At 42.7% G+C, this 20,010-nt stretch overlaps 1 protein-coding gene across 1 annotated transcript in view; it reads right to left on the bottom strand.

Annotated features, from left to right (window-relative positions):
• Mast4 (microtubule associated serine/threonine kinase family member 4) overlaps positions 1-20,010 on the bottom strand; it is a 581,729-nt gene that overhangs the window by 325,751 nt on the left and 235,968 nt on the right.

The following is a 20,010-nucleotide window of genomic DNA, read 5'->3' on the forward strand; positions in this document are numbered from 1 at the left end:
TTCACAGTCATTTTAAATTATGACTAATTACAGATGCTTAATTTATACTGACCCTATAAGTAGTTATTAAAAGTACAATTAAAATTACTTTACTGATATACATACTTTATGTTCAATGCAAGATATTTTAAGGCTTATTCCATCTGCTCAGGATACAAGTGTATATTTAGAAAAGAATTCTGATTTTCTTCTCCATGAAATGTCTTACAGGAATCAGGCCTTTCCTTTTATTCATTCAATGAACTATTCCCACAGGCAGAAAATACATGCAGCAGTGAACTGGAACACGTCATATCCAAACATTCTGTCATAGTTTCCAAATCATCTACATGGAAGTTTACATTTTCCTACTTCTGGTGGGACTGGGTGGCCTCTGTCCAAACTCAATAGGGTCTAGGACAAGCATCTAGATGTGGCTGAATGAGATTACATCTACCCTTTGTGGTGTCCCCAGGGTGCAGAGTAGAAAGGACACACTGTGGACAGGAAAGTGCTTTTCACTTCTTCAACAAATACTTTTGGTTCTTATTCATTTTATATTTAAAGCTTTATTATATTAAGAATTCCAAATGAAAGCTGGGCGGTGGTGGCACACACCTTTAATCCCAGCACTCGGGAGGCAGAGCCAGACAGATCTCTGTGAGTTCGAGGCCAGCCTGGTCTACAAAGTGAGTTCCAGGAAAGGCGCAAAGCTACACAAAAAACTCTGTCTCAAAAAAAAAAAAAAAAAAAAAAAAGAATTCCAAAAGCAAAAAACAAATCCCATGACAAAATGAGCCAGAATCAAATACCAGTTAATTTTAAAACACACCATCAGTCTTTCCCACAGCATATTGAGTAGCCTTTGGGCAATGCAGAGAACCATGGCCGTTTTGATGGGGAAGAAAAACGACACAAAAGTTGGGCAGGAAGGGAAGGGGGTAGATCTGAGGAGAGTTTGGGGTGTTGTTGAATATGATGAAAGTTCACTGTACCAAATTCTCAAAGAATTAAAAAAAAATAACCATGGCTATTTAAAACAAATGAACAAAGACAGGTAAGGAGAAGCAATTCTTCAGTGAGGAATTTAAACATCACACACACACACACACACACACACACACACACACACACACCACATACCATTAAGACTAGAACTGGTAAGTGTAACCAAGGCATATGATATAGAAAGCATATGATATATATCCTACAAGCTTGGCAAGGCTTTCTGAAAATCCCTCTCTCTTAATCTTCCCCTAGAAAAATCCACTTTAACTAACATGCCATGTGCAAAAGGGCACGTGCATAGGAAGCAACACCTTGACTCTCTCACTCATGACACAAAGCCACAAATCAAGGAATATACAGACACCAGAATATGTGGAGTGCTGAATCATAAAAAGCCTTCAGAGTAATCTTTGTTGTTGTTGTTGTTGTTGTTGTTGTTTTGTTTTGTTTTTTGAGACAGGATTTCTCTGTGTAGCTTTGTCGCCTTTCCTGGAACTCGCTTTGGAGACCAGGCTGGCCTCGAACTCACAGAGATCCGCCTGGCTCTGCCTCCCGAGTGCTGGGATTAAAGGCGTGTGCCACCACCGCCTGGCAAGAGTAATCTTTACGTTACCTATTTATTTGTCTGTTTACTTATTTATGAAGTTGTACTCCATTTCCCAGGCTGGCCTTGAATGCTTCTGCTCTACTCCCCTCGTGAGAACTGAGGATACATGTGCACACCATTGCATCGAGCCTACACTGCCTAACCTTCAACCTCTCTCGGTCTCATTTCAAGTTTCAAGCAAAGGACCCCAGCCACTCTTAAAATAGCACCCCATCTGCATTTTCACCATGTAGAGTTACATTCTTCCAACTCATCTCACATCTTCTGCATACTCCCTTTCTTCACTCATGAAAAAAATACAGATACTGAGAACTCTCCTTAGGGAGGAAAGAGTTCATACTTTATTTGGGGTGCCCTTTGAAGTGACTGACAGAGATCGCTGCAGATTTTCTTCTCAATATACACACTGAGCTTTGAGTTTGTACTGCAGTTATAATTTCTATGTAAAAGACCTAATTTTGCTTCTGATTTGGAGGGGGAGTGGATACAGTCCAAAACATAATTTACATGGATCTTAGTTGTATGAAATAAATGTCTTTTCACATCAACCCCTGTCTCAAAAATCGCTGGGACCAGACCAGGGTATGAGCAGTAAGGACAACCACAGCAGTGTAGGAGGTTTGTATTCAAACAGATGTAACCCGTGATGCCCAGGAATTGGTTGTCTCTGATTCTCAGCTCGCCATTCTTGAAAACAAGATTAATAATGTCTAACGAGATCATTTTGAATGTTTGGACCAATGCACACAGTTCCTAGCAAAGATCCTAATATTTCAAAGCCGTCCATCAATATATAAAGCTATTGTCTATTTTCAAAATACTTCATTACCGTTAGCCCAATACTGTAACTCAAGGGAAATTACTATTCATTAAAAATACCAAGGAGTTAAGTTTCCTTGGGTCATAGAAGAAGATTCAAACTAAACAAACTTCCAGAGCCTTTCTGGCTCTAAAATAAATACCATAATAAAACCAGGCACCACTTAGCAAGTCTGAGAACAGTCAGAAGGAAGGGTATAGATAGAAACTGCTCTCAAAAAGAATTACTCCACAATTAGCTCCTGCTCATCTTCAGAAGCAAAACTGCACCCAGGAAACACTGCTACAAATGGGAGACTCCACAGAGAAACCACATACCCTGTAATAACCCAGTGATATGTAACCGCTATTAAAACGAAAAGGGCGTTAGATGTGTGGCACAGGTTTTTAAAACATTAAGGAAATGGTAACTCTGAAGAGTCATTTCCTAAGGAATGAAAAAGACAATAAGCAGCAACAGTAGCTCACACAAATTAAACTGTCCTGTAAGAGCAATGGCCAGCGTGCAAAGAATGCATCCGAGGCTACTTGCAGCATCCTCGTGGCTCTTGCTATGGGTGTTAAATTTTCCGTAACAAAAACTGGTAACTAACAGGTTGACTCAAATTGCCTGGCAGCCTCATCAATTAGAAGGCTGCTCCTGCCCACTTTCCTATTAAACCTCCTTAAGGAGTGGCCCAGCCTGTGTCTTTGCTTCAAGGACATAAATATCAGAGGGGTAGGTAGGTAGATATAGATGATAGCTACATACATATATATATATATATATATATATATATATATATATATATATATATATACATACATAGACAGACAGACAGACAGGATTGGATAATAGTTCTTACACACAAAAAACTCAATACCAAGTTAAAATAGTGTGCTCAAGTTCCATTTGTTTGTGGGGTGATGTAAAGCTGCCTTAAACATGAAGAATGAGATTACCATCTATGGTGAATGGCAGTGGCCATGCACCAATGTAATAAATGCCGAGCATCAGCATGAGTGGAAAACCCCATTCTCCGCTCCAAAAGAGGATCATTCCCACTCATGTACAATTGCTTTTTTAAAGACTTAAAGTTGTTTCAAAATTTAAGAAAAAAAAAAATTAAGAGAGCTAAGGTACAAATGTTTAGTTTGCATAGGCCCTCAGCTAAATCCCAGCACCCTACAAAATTGCTGACAAGAATTACAAACACATGGACACACACATAGACAGACAGACAGACAGACACACACACACACACACACACACACACACACACACACACACACACACACGTTTTATTGAGGCTTTTCTTTTCCAGATAGAAATGGAATCTGAATGCCTTCAGGCAGAGTATAAGCTCTCCAGTTTGCCCACAAGCCCTGTCACCCTCCGCTTTATCCCCATTGGTTTTGACATATTTCTGTTTTAGGTCTAGTCCTGGGGGTATTTTGGGTTACCATCACTCTCCACAATAATAAAGTGGAAAAGTTTAGAAATACAGAATGAATTCAAATTCTAGAAAATGAACAGAAGCAATAACTTGGGACAGGCTTTTAGAATTTGTGTGGGAGCCCATAGAGGCTCTCTAGTGAGACTTGACTTGGGGTCAGAGAATCTGGGCTTGCTTTACCCAAAAGGGCTGCATAATGGGATGATTTGGCCATGGGCATGGTTACCAGGTGTTTTGAAGGGTCTACACTTGACCCTACGTTGTGCTTTGCTCTTGAAAGGGGGAGGTCTTTTGCCTTGCCCCTTTGGGCATTGTATAAAAAGTCCTTTGGACTAAACCTTGGGGGTGACTGGGTGTTGACCCAGGGCCCTCCTGAAGCTATCCTGTGTCTCTTTCTTTCTTAACGTCTCTGCCTATATTTCTATCTGATACTCTCATTCCTCATCCCTCATTCCTCTCTCCTCCCCCCAAGAACCCTTCGACAGGTTGGAGCTGGACTCCAAACCAATTTCCTAAATATGAAAACTCATTATAGGATATGAATGAACTTTCTGAAATGGGATAATGTCTGTTAAGGACTAGTCTCTTTTTCAAAACATAATCACAACCAGGCAATATGGCTCATGCTTGTCAAGACCGCCCCTAGGAAGCTGAGACAAGAGTATTGCCATAAGTCTGAGACTAGCCTGAGCTACACAGTGGGAATTCCAGGCCAAACAAAACTACAGACCAAGGCCCTGCCTCAAAACAAGTACAATCAAATAAAAAAGTAATTGCTTGGTGGGACCATGAAGGACAAGGACCAGCCCTGCACAGGATGCCCAAGTAGCCACCTACAGGATCACACAAGGAACCCTAATGACAGCGTCAGTCCTGACCTTCACTATCTCCACAGCCTGGGCTCCATCACACCATTTCTCTGAAATTCAGTATTCTTCACCAAAAGACGAAGTAATTAAGCTAGATTGAGATTTGCTCTGAGCCTTAAAATTCTACGATTCTCTAAGTCCTCTGGTGGGGAAAAATACTTTTTCCCTCCTGTATGTGCTTTTTTTTTTTTTTAACAGTAAAGATCTTAAACTGCACCCTGGAAAGGTAACTTCAGAAGCAATGGAAGATAGATGTGGCAAATTCTTCAGCTGGGATTCTTTAGGGAGCCAGGATGTGCTGAGACCAGAATCCAGAATTTATCATCTTTATTCTGGCTGATGTAACCACCACAAACAATTGCCTCATGCCTGTGAGGTAATGTACTTGGCCAAGGACCCCACTGCCCTGTGACCAGGGGAACACATCCGTTAATGTATTCTCTTGATATGGTAGGTACTGCCATGCAAAGACGTAACTCTAATTCCCTAACTTTCCATAATGAAATTAATCAGCTTCCCCACACGAGCCCCTCAGACAGTGGTTTACAAGTGCTAAGTTAGCTCAAACGGCAGTGACAATGTTAAGTTTATCTGCTTTGCCCGAGTCATTTCCCTTTACCAGAATGGCTCCCATCTACCAACTGCTCCTGAAAACATTCCAGACTCCAAGAAAATGTTCTAGGAATTTTACACCACAGTATATCTTCTTCTGCTATAATCACGTGATTTATTTAAATTGTGAATTAGGCCTCTTTTCTCCAGGCCCTAGGTTATTCAGTCTTAGAGAAAAACTAACTTCACTCCCACAGACTAAAAGAGTTCAATAGACTGATGTCCACTTCACCACCACCCCCATGAATAAATGTCCACACTCCACAGTCTCCCTGTTAAGCCTACACCTGGAAAATTGTAAAGTGACTTAGATTTTTCAAAGCCATTGAAAAGTAAAGGTGAGTGAACTCACGACTGTTTCTCTATAGTGCTACACACAGACACTGCGCCACATTTATCTCTGGTTTTCCATGCTGCAGTAATTATTTGTCATATAATGAAATGCTTGAGGCAGGCGACTTATGGCAAAAGGGGTTTATTTAGCTCATGGCTCTGGAGACTTAAGGGCAGGGTGTTGGCATCAGATGGGCTCGGATGAGAGTCCTTTTGTGACAATGAGGAGCGTTAGGCAAGGTGGGAAACAGCAAGAGGAGGAGGAGGGACCAGACTCAGCTAACTCAAAACGAACATAGAAAAGTCTTAATCCCTTCCAGGGCATCCCTTAATCCCAAGGGCTTCCCATGGGGCTCTAGCTCTAAAAGATCCCATCAGCCCCCACATCCCCATAACTGAGACCAAAGCCCCAGGCACATGGACCCTTGGATGCACTGAATCATAGCACACATTATTCTACATGCAACTTCTAGTGAACTTGTCACAGTGGGCTATTCTGCTGACCTCAGAGAGGCAGGGAGTACAAGGTCCTCGAGAATAGGCCAGCCCACTGTGGTTTGAACCCAGACATCTTGGTCTGTAGCTAGTTGCTGTCACTTACTAATTCCATGAGTTAATGAGAGGCTAGATAACTCTGCCACCTCCTCCTCTGAAGACAGAGAAAAGCATTGCCCCCAAGTGCTGCTGTAAAAATGAAATGACATGACACACATGAAACACTGAGATGTTACCATGCACTTAGTAGCTCAATAAATGTAACATTTAAGATGATTACACAGGATGTTCATTTTTCCGGAGTATCTCTGAGGTCCCAGGGAAGAGGAAGACCAAATATACACTATCCAATGCATAACTGTCTATTTGCTAACTTATCTATCCCCTCCTGAAGTGTCACTGGACAGTGGGACTAGTGCTAATCATTTAATACTAGTCCTTCTTCTCGGCTTGTGGCCATCAGCTTCTAAAGAAGTAGCTTCTTCAGTCTTGTGTGTCCTTGTGGTCTCTATCCAGCACATGGCAGAGATCAGGGGGTGTGGACTCAGGGAGGCCCCCCACCTTACTTCTCCTACCTCTCGTTTTCTGGGGACTTCATCCATTCCAATGATGTTAGGAAGTGAGTCCAACCACAGAATTTATACACATTCTGGGCTCTAAACATGGCACTGGTGTACCCTCATCTACATATCAAAATTCCCATGAATACTTGTTTTATGGGTATTTTTGTTGTTGTTGTTGTTGTTGTTTCTCTGAGCAACCATCCCTTCCTGGAAATAACAAAATCTCCCCAGAGTGTAAAAAGAGCTGATAAGGTCACTTCTGATGCAGCTCCCACAGTTTTAATTAGTACCCATGTGATAATGCCACCTGTATCTCTGCCTCTAGGCTGGTCTTAGACTCATCTCTCCAGACTTAGACGTATCCTTCTTGCCTACCACACATCTCCTCTCAAATTTCCCATTGAGATGCAAAGTTTAACAAGAACAGGGTAGAAATCAATGCCAATCTCTACCTTTGTGGTCATGCTTCTCATACCTCCAACACTGGACAAGACTCCTCTTTAGTGCTGTCCCAACATCCTGACGTGTCCACCCATCTATTGTGTGGCTGACAAGTTATCTTAGTAATGACTGTGTGTTTAATTAGTCTTTCTTATCCATCTCTGGCCATAAGCTCCCAGCAGGCAACGGGAACCCAGTCTTGCATGACCTCATATCCCCAAGCCTAGAAAAACCCCAAATTGTACATCAAACGCCTGTTGGGTGAATGACTGAATGTTCCTATAGGACTGACCGAGGAATGATGCCACAGAACTAAAGCAGTCCTCACAGATGACAGGTTAATTCCAGGAAGAGATGAGATGCCAAGAAGAATGTAACTGATCCGTTTTGTTCATTCGTTCATTTCTGGCAGAGCTCTAAAATCCAAAAATGCTTCCTCAAATCAAATCAATACGATGTTGTGTCCCTAAAGGAAGAACGCTGTTTCTTAATACGGATGGAGATAACACTAAGTCTATGTCTGAACGTTTAAGCAGTAAATGAGAGTCCAGGAGTGAGGGGGCCCAGTGTGGGCGGGAGATGCGCAGAAGCCAGAAACCAACCATCCATAATAACCCTCGCGCCAACATGCACACATGTGCACGCACACAGTCTTGGCTGGCTGAGACCAGCTGCTAGAGATGAATGCCAGACTTCACACCGGCTCCCAGTTCGGAACAGCCTAAGGAAGGTGTCTGACAATGGCAGGAAGGGCTAAAATAATGAAAGACACCCTCCTCGTGAGGAGGCCGGAAATGATGCTATGCAGCCACTGTTCACCATGGGGCTGGGGCTATTCAGTTGGCTATCTACAAACTGAAGGGGAAGGATGCAAATGGAGGGAACTCAGGAAAGTTAGGAAGAGAGTCCAATCCCCGTCATTTCTAAAATCCCCTGCGTTCTAGACCGGGACACTCGCACATCCTGGCCCACGCACCAAAATTCCCACGGACATCTGTTATTTTCTCTGAGCAATCAGCCCTTCCTAGAAATGACAGAATCTTTCAGGGTACAAAAAGAGCTGATCAAGTCCTTTTTGACAGGGTGACACAGGGTGACACAAGGCTTCTTAATTCAAAGGACTCCAAATATTCCTCCCCAGGGACGCAAAGCTTAACAAAGAATTCCGCTTAAGTCTGTGTTCCTTCTACCAAACCAGGTGTGAAGGAATAGTCTTGGATCAGGTAAGGAAACCGTGCTCCCTTCTTGTGAGTGAATGAAGCCATCATAGCTTAGGGAAAAGGGGTCCCTGGGGGGCAGTGACTGTTTGGGGGTGACAGTGTAACTGTAGAGCAGATCAGATGACAGAGGAGCTATGTTACCGACATACAATATTCTCTCCAAAGAACTTGACAAACGAAGTCATAGATGACTTGGAAACACAGGTGAATGAATGGACAGTGCCGGAAAGAGTATTCCCTTCCAGGTCCACTGATGTAACAACTCTCATACACAGAGAAGGAGCTTTGACATCAAGGCTCCATCTCACAAAAGCCTTTTGAGTTCCACACACAAAGGGGTGAAACAGTACCAGGTTGTTTTGATTCTTCACCCATTTCACATGGAGGGGGTTCAACAGCAGCCTTGGTTAGACACAGACCTGGGTGAGTATGTAAATGCCACACACAGACACATGTGAAACAAGCACATTTAAACCCCTCTATCTCAAGGTGTTTTGACTGGTTTAAACTTGCCTTGGCTAGGGTGGTGTTCGAGATGTAATGTTTCATTCATGAAATTTTAAATAATAGTAATAGGATTCATCTAGACACATAAGCAGAACTTAACTATAAAGCACATGAATAAAGAATGTGCATGAGTTTTGAACGCTTATTTTTCAGAAGAAAACAAAGAACCAAACGTCTGACTTCTTGGAGTCTCTAAGCATAGCCTGGATTTGCATTTCAATAGCTTCAAGGTAAGCTCTGTGAAATTGGCCAAATGTACAGGCTCGCATCTCGCCTCTAACCCAAATCAGCCAATTAGTTTCTAGAGACATGGCATAGTGGAGTTAATATCCAGGCACTCACAACCCAGTCCCACAGATGCACCAAAGTCATCTGAAAGAAACTGTGCCGAGAACACCAGTTTTCAATAGAACAAATTCCAGAGTGTAGGCACGAAGTATAGGCACAGCTGTCATGGCCAGGAAACACACACACACACACACACACACACACACACACACACACACACACACACACACACGTAAAACAGACAAGGAAGAAACAGCAACACATACAAACATGGGCAAAAGATTAAAATAAGAAGACGGAGGGCCAGTCTTTCAGCAGAAAGGTAAGCTTGTCCAATGTTGTCTATTTAAAACTAAACCAATTTCAATGCCATCTCCATGACATATAGCAAGGCACGCTGCACACAGGAGTACCTTGGGACTCAGCCCTCAACTCTGCCCAAGTTACCCTGTGACATGTGATGAGGTTGAGTGGATCCTAATATGAATTCTGCAATCCTAATGCCCTGCCACCTTGCTCTTTCTGCGGTCCCTTATTCTAAAGCGCTAACCTTTGAAAGCCCAGATAGCCCAGTGCTAGGTATTTGAATAACCTTCTCAGTGCTGGGCCCTTCCAAGTTCGCACTATTGTTCATTCCTGCCTGCCTTCCCCGGGCCTTTTTACTTCCTTTTAATAAAAAGGGGATTGTTAGATACTGAGAAGCCCAAAGGATGAGGCAAGGCTCAAAGCAGGTACCTAGGAATTTAAAAAAAAAAAAAAAAAAGGAGTTGAAAGAAATGAGACTACATAAGGAACAAGAGAATGTATGACAAACCCTCATTTGCTAAGTGTCCACTCATATGCCATGGTTAGTGCTGTGGTCCAAATGTACGTGTCCCCTTCCAGACATTCACATGTCAAATCCCTTACCCCCAGTGTGGTATTTACAGGTGGGCCTTTGAGCAGTAGTTAAGGTTGGCATAGATAATGGGGTGGGGTATTCAGGATGAGACCAGTGCCTTTACTAAAATGAAAAGACATAACATTTCTTTTCTAAGCATTCAGCCAGGTAATTAGAAAGAGAGACAAAATCTGCAGGCACCTTGATCCTGGACTCTTCCGCCTCTAGTGAGAAATGACTGTCCTAATAAAGGCCCTCAACCATCCTTTTGTTACAGCAGCCCCGAGTGTTAGCACGGAAAGTTGCCTGCTTTAAATCCTCCTAATAATCCCGCTGAGTAAATGTCAGTGTTTCCATCCAGCGGCGGAAACAGAACCTCAAACAAATGAAAGCAGTGTTCCAGAGTCACCTGTGGCAGAATCCTGTGAGGCAAGTGCTGGAAGCAGACGAGGAAGCCTGCACACACAACAGGAGCCACAGCCACTATTCAAGAACTTGGGATGTTCCCCCTATCTCCTTGATGTCGGCCAAGGTAATTTACATGCACACGTCACACTCACTTTTACAACACTCCTTCGAGTTAAGAATTATATCTTGCTGATAACAAAAGTAAAGCTTTAAAGGAGTGCCATGCCTAAGGAAACAGAACCAATACATGGCAGGTCAACACTCAGCCAAGCCTGGCAGAGCTTGCAGTCACTGCTCTCAGCCACACAGAAGCCTGCCCTGTCTGTATATCAGTCTGGACTGTTATCGTACACCACATAGCAGACCGCAGAAGTCAGTACTTATGTTTTCAGGTCTGCAAGGAGAAGGCGAGTCTTTGACGCCAGGCTCTTGGGCCCAGACTTAATGGGCAGTGGATGCTCTGGCCATGCTCCTCTCAGGATAGGTCACCAGAGACAACTCTGTGAAGCTGTACAAGACTCCAGCTGTGACACACAGATGGCTGGAAGTAACACAGGTGAGCTGAGAGCCAAGCCCAGGAAAGGGGGCCTTTGCTGACCATGAGGCCATATGAAGGGAATAGAAGGATTCTTGCAACATCATCAAATTTGACTCATCTTACATCAATGCCTCATAGGCTGGGTTACTATACGTCATGGAAAATCAATCAGTGAGCTTCCCCATTGATATAAGGAACAAAGTTTTAATGAAAAACTGCAAATACCATCTCAAAACAAACAAAAGAACTTGTGAATAGTGTCATCAACAGTATTATTATTCAGTTTATCTTCACAGTAATGCTAAAACTGAGGATATGACATATGAATTATTGTCTTATCACTAACAATATATGACAATAACCACAAAATGAAAGAGATCAAGGCCCATTTCTTTTTTAAAATATTTTATTTTTTTTTAATTATGTGTGTCTGTGTGGGTTTGTGTACATGAATGCAGGTACTTGTGGAGGTCAGAAGAGGGCGCCAGATTTCCTGGAGCCGATGGTTATGAGCCACCCAGTGTAGGTGCTGGGAACCAAACCAGGGCCCTGTATAAGAACAGGAAGCTCTCTTAAGCACTAGTTAACTCTCCAGGCCTACTTCTAACTTTGATGTATTAATCTTTTTGTTGTTATTGTTCTCAAATGCTGGGGATTTGAACCTACAACCTTCTGCATGCTAGGCAAGCACTCTAGTGCTGAGCTACCCAGCCTTGTCCGACTTCTAACTTTGAGCATCAAGTTTTTAAAAGCCTACTAGTCACTAGTGCCTTCTGAAATTATTTTGAACTGGTGACATAATCTAGCTGAGTTCCCACAACTTCCCTAAGGATTTGCATGTTCTCGACATATGAAACTCAGAAAGTATTGCTAATAAAATAAATCCAGTATTCTTATGTGTTAGCCTCTCAAAAAAGAGTTTGGTATTTTTATTATCAATATGACTTAATGGCTTTGTGTACACATTCACAGGTGCAAAAAGAAATTGGAAAGTGTGTCAGAAAACTGATAAAATGGTCCCTTTCATCACATGCCTTTCTAAGCTGAACCCTTTATCTTCAATTACAGATATTCCATTCAAATGGAACAAAAATTTCAGTGGAATTTGATGTAATCTCACTTAGGTTTTAAATTCACTCACTGTTTCAAGCAACAGGGTACCAACCTCATCATCTTCATTTAAGAACGAATTGCTTTTTTCCATTACAGCCTCTCTCATCTGAGATGCTTCATTCTGCTTTTCAAAATTGTACTGGAATGAGACTTGTAGGCAAGTTGTCAAAGTTGGAAGCAATTTTCAAACAGAAAGAAAAAGAAAAAAAAAAAAAACATACATCTTCAAACCCGGATATGTCATTTTCAAGGTGTGACGCTAAAACCATTAACCTACTCTATGCACTCTAATTTTAACCATTCCTGAAAAAGAAGCCTGAAGATACTCATTGTGGTATAATTCTGAAAACTATTCTAACATAAATCTGCTCATCTGTGTTCTCTCCTTACGTGAGGTTGAGGTCAATTCTTTATTAGGGCTGATGATGTCAGACTCTCGTCTAGACCGCTCTCTAAGAAAACTACAATGACACACAGAACTGGTCCCTGCACAAGACCTCCAGGTGGCTTCCACGGGTGCCATGCATCTTCTCAACACCCAAACCACTTCTTGTTGTTTTTATTTGTCTCTGCTCACTAACCCCAAAAGCCCGGGAGTCACCTTCAGTCTCCCCCATCCTTTCTTTGCTGACCAGTGACAGGTTACTGCATCCTGTTGACATCACCCTAAACTGCCTTTCTGTAGGTCCTCTGCTAGCACCTCAGTCTGGCAGTGCTACTCACCTCCACCCTTCCAACCTGACAGCGGCTCACCACCCATCTAGTACTGGGCTCTTCCAAGCATTTTCCATGAACAGTGGATAGCTGCTAAGATATCTCTGTGCTCTATTTGAAATCCTACCACGGCCTCCTAATATAAAGTCTAGTCCCTCAGCATGACACTGTGATTGGAACCCGGCTCTTCACTTTTTCTATACACTGCTGGAAGCTCCTTGTAATGGTGTACCTGTCTATCAGCCATGCCTTGCACACACTGTGCGTGCAACCTGCCTATGGTGCCCTTTTTGCCTCCGCAATGCTTCTCTGGCTTCCGCTATGTGACAGAGAGGTTCAACCACCCTAAAGTCATGACTGCCATTTGGCCGGAAGTCATGCTGCCTGAAAACTGCTGTCATCCCCACCATTCTATAAGTTTCTCCCATGTCAGCTCCACATTAAACTCTTTTTGCACCGCTAGAGTCTACCAGGAAAACACAAAAGTATATACTGAAGATAAAACACAGTTCTCTGAAACAGACCTGCTCAACAGAACTATCATCATCATCATCATTGTTGTTAAACATCTCTGGAAGGGAAGGCAAATGATAGGGGCTGTTACTCGCTGCCTGAAGGAAAAGCAGACACAGTCACAATCCATGTAAAATTATAAATATGAGAACTGAAATAGGTGTGCTCCTCAGGAGCATCCATGAGAAGGGTCTCATTCAAAATTATGGGCATTTGTTATCTCTGGCATTTGGAGGATACTTCCAGAAGCAAGGCAATTGTCCTCGTATGCCCTTGAGGTGGTTTTCTGATGTACACCATGGAGCATGTGTCAACAATTGTAAAAAATGTGAAAGTGCATCTGCACACTTTGGGGTAACGATCCTGTGCTGCCTCTAGCACTACCACTATAATAAGCATGTCCCCAAGTGGGTCACGAAATGGTTTGTGCTCTCTCCTTATTATTACTGATGTTATCTGGGAACTCAAGAAACAATACAATGAGTTTACACGTCCTCTCCTCTACCTGTCCATTAAGAAAACACATCCTACATCACTGGAGGGAAGGAGGCCAGACACGGTACTTCCAGGGATGCAGACGTTTGTGACTTGAGGGTTGCCTGGATAACTAATGCCCTAGTAACAGTGCATTTCAACCAAAGCTGTATACTCCTGCCTGATGGTAACCAAATCCCTGTGCATCATGTCCAGAGCACAGGCAACAGGAAGCTCCCTGATAGCAATAGGGACTACTAAAGTTTCTCTTAAACAATGAAGAAATAAAAACAATCCTTAGAAACCCCCTTTATACTGATCATAACAAAACATGTCATATGCTTCCTATAAAGGATATGAACTCAAACACAATTTTCTCATAACACCCAGACACAAATGAGTTAATCTGTCAATGCATTTCCTTCTTATTTGGATGATAATGGTGAAGAAAAACAAAGCAAATTTCAGATGTTAGTTATGATGGGTGGTTTGCAGCCTTCCAATACCTGATTGTGATCCATCATTAAGAACTCTGCAAATAAGTGTGCTGCTGAGATCACACAGTTTATAAGGGGTAAAAATGAGGTGACTTTAAACACTCCAAAACACAGGCAGGCTCTTGCTTTCTGTCCCATTAGGCAGGCACACCCATTCTCACACACACACACACACACACACACACACACACACACACACACATGCATGCACACACACTCGAGTAAGCATATATACATACACTCACCCCTGCCTCATAAACATGCATGTGTCTGCATGTGTGGGTGGTCCACACTTTAAAGAAGCTTACATGCATTATATAGCTAATAACCTGCTTTCTTCATCACTGGATACACAGACATGTCACCAAACACATTTCAAAACCTTGATTTTAATGACAGTTCTGCCCTCTAACATGTGTACCTCATGTTATCTGCCAATCCCCCTACTTATGGTTGATGCCAAGAAAAACGTAATTCTAAGATACGTTAGTAATCTCTCTTTGTATTTCATAATTTATTTGAAATATGTTCCCAGTCAACTCAAACAGCCTATTTGCTTTTGTTAGATTCTGGTGCCAACAATAAAATGATTGGTTGCTTCATGCATATCGATCCTTCTAAGTTCATGTGATTCTCAATTTTTATAGTTTATCGATCAGTTTATCTATTATCTCCTATAGCCTTCTCATATTCTATTAAGTAATTTCATTGTTTTGAGTCCAACATTATCAAAGTTTTAGGACCTATGTATTCGAAGGCATTTTTTTTTCAATTTTTAAAAGGTATAATAAATAAAACTACAAGACACTTCAAAGAAGCAAGCAAGAGCTGAAGAATAAAGTTCTGTCTGCTGCACATGTGGTCAGTTCTGAGCGGCTAAGGCACGAATGAGAAGACAGGATGGTGGTCACAGGTATTTCATCTGGATTCAAAGATACAAACTGGCTTACCTAGGGAGGAAGGGCAGGCCTGTTCATGGGCCAGCCTATCATATGGGTCTAAGCCAGTTTATCGTATGGGCCTAACACAGGGACAATGCCCAGCAAAATGGATGGGAGTGTGGGTTACAAGAAGTGAGAGGTATCTCTCAGTCATTTTCTTCATCAGCCCTCAAGAAAAGGTCTTAGTGTTAGACAGTAATTCTGCAAAAAAGGCCTCTATAGGCAACCAAATGGATGAGGTAGGTGTTGGAGATTCTGTGCTGGGACCTGCTGGAAGGTGATCCAGCAGATGTACCAGAAGAGTTCTCCTGGGCTCATCCCCCTTGGTCCCTGAGTCCCTCTGCCCTACTAGCTTCTGACCATGCTTTATTCATAGGCTCTACTGCAAAAGGACAGAGGAAATAAGAATGAAGGCCCTGAGGAGTCACATGGTTTACTACTGTAGTGGGGAGCCTTTCCAGCTTTGATTTGGAAGTTCCAACCCCCATTGAGGCTTCGGTAACTGTCACGCCCACAAGGCAGGGCCAAGAAAGACCCGAGATCTGGATGGGCTGGCTCTCTTGGTTCCTGGACCCTGGATGCTGGAGGTAGACCGAGCAGAGTTCTCCAGAGAACACTGCCGGACTGTGCTACACATTTCCCAGACCCTGTTTGTTACCTATCCCTTCACTTGTGAGTTACCCCACAAAATAAACCTCCCTTTTAACTACGTAGAGTGGCCTTAATAATTTCACCAATATGTCTTCTCAACCGCTGGGTTCTATTAACTGCTGTCCCCTTTTGTTCACGAGATCGAGTACCCCTTGTTGCTTCTGGTTCCTGCACAACTACCTAAGCTTTCTCATGCTTCCCACATCACTTCATTAAACATCCTAAACGAATGTATGCATGCCATGATGCTATTGCCTGGATGCTGATGACACCCTTATCTAATTACTTAAAATTGCACTCTACAAGTCTTTGTGATAATATGGAAGAGAGATAAAGTTAACAGGGAAGGTCCCATGTCCTACCTAACACTGTGCTAAGAGACTGGCCATCCCCTTCAGACTTCTATCTCTGTTTTGTAGATGCAAGCACCAAGATTCAGAACGGTGAATGCACCCTGGGGTGCAGAGATATTCCATGTCACTGCACACAAATCTGATTCAAAAGCCTTTAACCCTCAGTAAGACTATGGTTTCAGCATATGCTACTCACAAATGAAATAAAAGCAATGTAATCATTTACATATATAATAAAATAAATATGACATAGGACTATGTATGTAAATAAACAATGAGCTAATGAAAACATTAAGATGGAAATGCACTAATTCTGAAAAATTATTCTATGAAAGCATGAGAATTACCTTTGTCTCTAGTGAGCAGGAAGAATTTGGGTAAAACAAAGGTGAGCAAGGCATGATTGTGCACACCTTTGATCCTATCACTCAAGAGGCCTGCAGATCTCTGTGAGTTTAAGGACAACCTGGTCTACATAGTGAGTTTCAGGACAGCCTAGGTTATGTAGAGAGAGACCCTGTATCCAAGAAAAAGGAAAGAAGGGAGGAAGGAAGGGAGGGAGGGAGGGAGGGAAGGAGGAAGGGAGGGAAGGAGGGAAGGAGGGAGGGAAGGAGGGAGGGAGGGGAGGGAAGAAGGAAAGAAAAAGTAATTGTAGTAAAAACAGGATGCATGTGCATTAGATATCCTAAAGCATGATGGGAGAGGTGGGGAGAGGGGCCATAGAACAGAGTCTTGGCAGACAAGAGATAACACTAGAAACGTAGACAGAGACCAGATGAAAGAAGGCACACTCATTTTTATTCTATCCTAGAGCAGAAGGGAAGTGTGGGAGGGACTTTGGGAACAGGGTTGAAAAGCAGGCTGGACAGGACAGGGCCCTGAACACTGAGGGTACCAGACACCTTGGCAATCCAGGTGTGAAGAATAGTGGACCTAGACTCTACATATGTTCATAGAGACCAACACGGCTTGGTAGGAGGATGTAAGTGATGGAGAAACCAAACTTGTGAACCAGGGTAACACAGAGCATTATGCTATCATTAACAGACTTCTAAAGATGGCAATGTGCTAAGTCCTTACCTGGGAAAAACCAGGATCTAGTATCCCAATTGACTGATGGGCTTTTCTCTGTATAGCCAGTTGTGCCAAAACTTGCTCTGAAGAGCAGTGTGGCCTCAAACTCAGAGATCCACCTGCCTCTGCCTCGAGTGCTGGCATTAAAGGCCTGTGCTACCAGGCCTGGCTACAAATCTATTTACTTCTACATCATTAACATTTTGATTACTAAGATTCATGATCCTTAGAGAAGAAGCTAACCTTTTCCTGAATTCAAGGATACATCAGCATCACCCACTATGGATCAGGAAGCTACAGAACCACATCTGTCTCTAAGCAGAAAGTGAACTGCTCCAATTCATGAGAAGTACTACTCACGTGTGCTTCTAATCTGTCTAACAAATTAGGTGGCCATTCATAGTGAAAGTTCATTTATGACCTTGATGCTTCCGGTCCCAATGAAACCTATGGATTTCTTTTATAAAATTTCTGGAGAAGAAAAAGTACCTCATCCCAATGAAGGCCTAATGTTACCCTGAGTGTGTCTACTGTGCCCTTCTAACTACATGACTCCAAATAGCCACCCAGAGTCCTCAAATGAATCGGGACAGACTGGTCCTCCCACATAATGAGAGTGCTGTTGAATCTCAGGGAAGGTGTAAACACACCTTTAATTACATGGAAGTTGGCACGGAAGGGTCATTGAGACGTTACGACTAGAATGACCTCCGCTCAAGTACAAAATAGAGGGAAGCCGATACTCAGTGGAAACAGAAAGACCCTGTCTGCTTCCCTGCTTGCTAAACTTGAATTCCAGACGAACATCAGAGGAAAATAAGACACAAGGTACAAATGAGCTCTTGATTATTTTTTTCATGAGGTGTGTGTTTGCGGGCGGGGGGCGGGGGGCGGGGAGCAGGGATGGCACTGAGAGGAGATAAAATCAAACAAAGCTCAAGCATACTAGGAGTCTGAAATATGAACATCTAGTTATCTTGATCTGTGTCACGAACCACGGAAAAACTGTTCCCACATCCTAACCGCACCTGCTGCCTGGGAAGTAGACTTCCAATGGGAATAGCTAATGGAGGGAAGAAGGGCATGAGGAGATCATGCCTAGCAGGGCACAGCTCGATAAGACTGCAGGAAGGGAACCGTGGGAAGCCTTCCTCAGACACCCCAACACTTTCAGAGACTTGCAACTGCCTTAATGATGCTGGGTACTCACTGCTTTCCAGCCTAGGAGTCCATCACACCAGAGGTGCGGACACTCTCATTAAAACAAATAAGAGGGGAACATATAATGGAAATCACTACAACAATTAATTTCCCTGACAGTTAAAAAATATGACCCACAGATGAGGGATATAAGGCCTGAAAGGAGCCAGTTATCCTTTGACGAATTAGACCTGTCTAGAAATTCAAATTGCCCAAAGTCCAAGGTCTGCCCAAGTCCATCCATCTGCCAGTTTTTCCTCCTGTTTTGAGATGCTGTCTGGGAAGTTTTCAGAATCTAATAGTGAAAGCCACTGGGGCCTCCCTCTCACGCTCTCATTTCAAGAGAAATGATTGAAGTCCCGCGAGCGGCACTGGAAACACTAACAGTCCCCACACGGATGGAAAGGTGCTGCCACATAAGATGAGCCACCCAGAGAGGCCGCCACTGAGGAAGCTGCCGTGCTCTGAGAAAGGCTGTGTTCTGACGAAAATAGTTTTCCAGAACCCAAATTTGAGAGACATTACCAGGATGCCTGTTCTGAGGAGCTAGAGGTATTGAGATCTTAAAATAAGTTTCAAACGCACACTGTAGAATTCTGCACTGAACACATATTGCATTATTGTAAAATTAGATTTTAGGAAATTAGAATATTGTGTACTTCAGATTCCTGACACTAAGCTTTAAGTTATTTAAAGAGCTGGCTGGTTCCATACACTGTTCATTTATGCAATGCATTAAAGTCTTATTCTCCATACTGCATAAAACCCTATGTATTTATAATCAGCATAATCTCTCTAATCAATGTTTATTGGCTTCCTGATAGCTGTTCTAACTTAAAGATAATATAATATCTAATATTTATTGTATTAGGTGGCCTTTAACTTTAGAACCTCAAATATACCCACATATTTATATATAGATTAAAAAAGAAAAAACACCTCAAGAGTGGTGTATTATGGTATGCCATATTACAGAATGGTAAGTAGAGCCCACAAGAGATGTGCTTGCTCAGGATTTCCTGTACACAGAGGGTCAGAGGCAGGGGTAAAGCCAGGAAGGTTTGCTCTTGGCCCTACTCCTTCAGATGTACCTCCCCAGCAACCTGAATGCTCCACACAGCTCTATTTGTAAATGGACTGAAGGTTAATCTCACTAGGTGGCGTTGCTCTTACAAGTTCTATAGGAACATCTGTTGTAATGCAAATGTAGACTTTCTTATTGTGTTCCTTCCTTACACTGGAATTTCTTGAAACAGCTGCTCTGTGTGTGTGATGGCTTTTTAAAAGCACTAATTGCCCTCCTAAACAAGGCGAAAGATGCAAACAAGCTTTGCTTAAGCCGGAGGAGAGTGGTAACTGGAAGAACTTTCAGACACTTCCACAATGTTATTTCTCATAATGTGAAGACTCAGCTCCTCACTCATAATAGAAAGTAGACGCTCTGGAGCCAGGGTACACTAGAGGACATCAGGTATCC

The sequence above is a fragment of the Onychomys torridus genome, chromosome 15, assembly GCF_903995425.1.
Source record: "Onychomys torridus chromosome 15, mOncTor1.1, whole genome shotgun sequence".
NCBI lineage: Eukaryota > Metazoa > Chordata > Mammalia > Rodentia > Cricetidae > Onychomys > Onychomys torridus.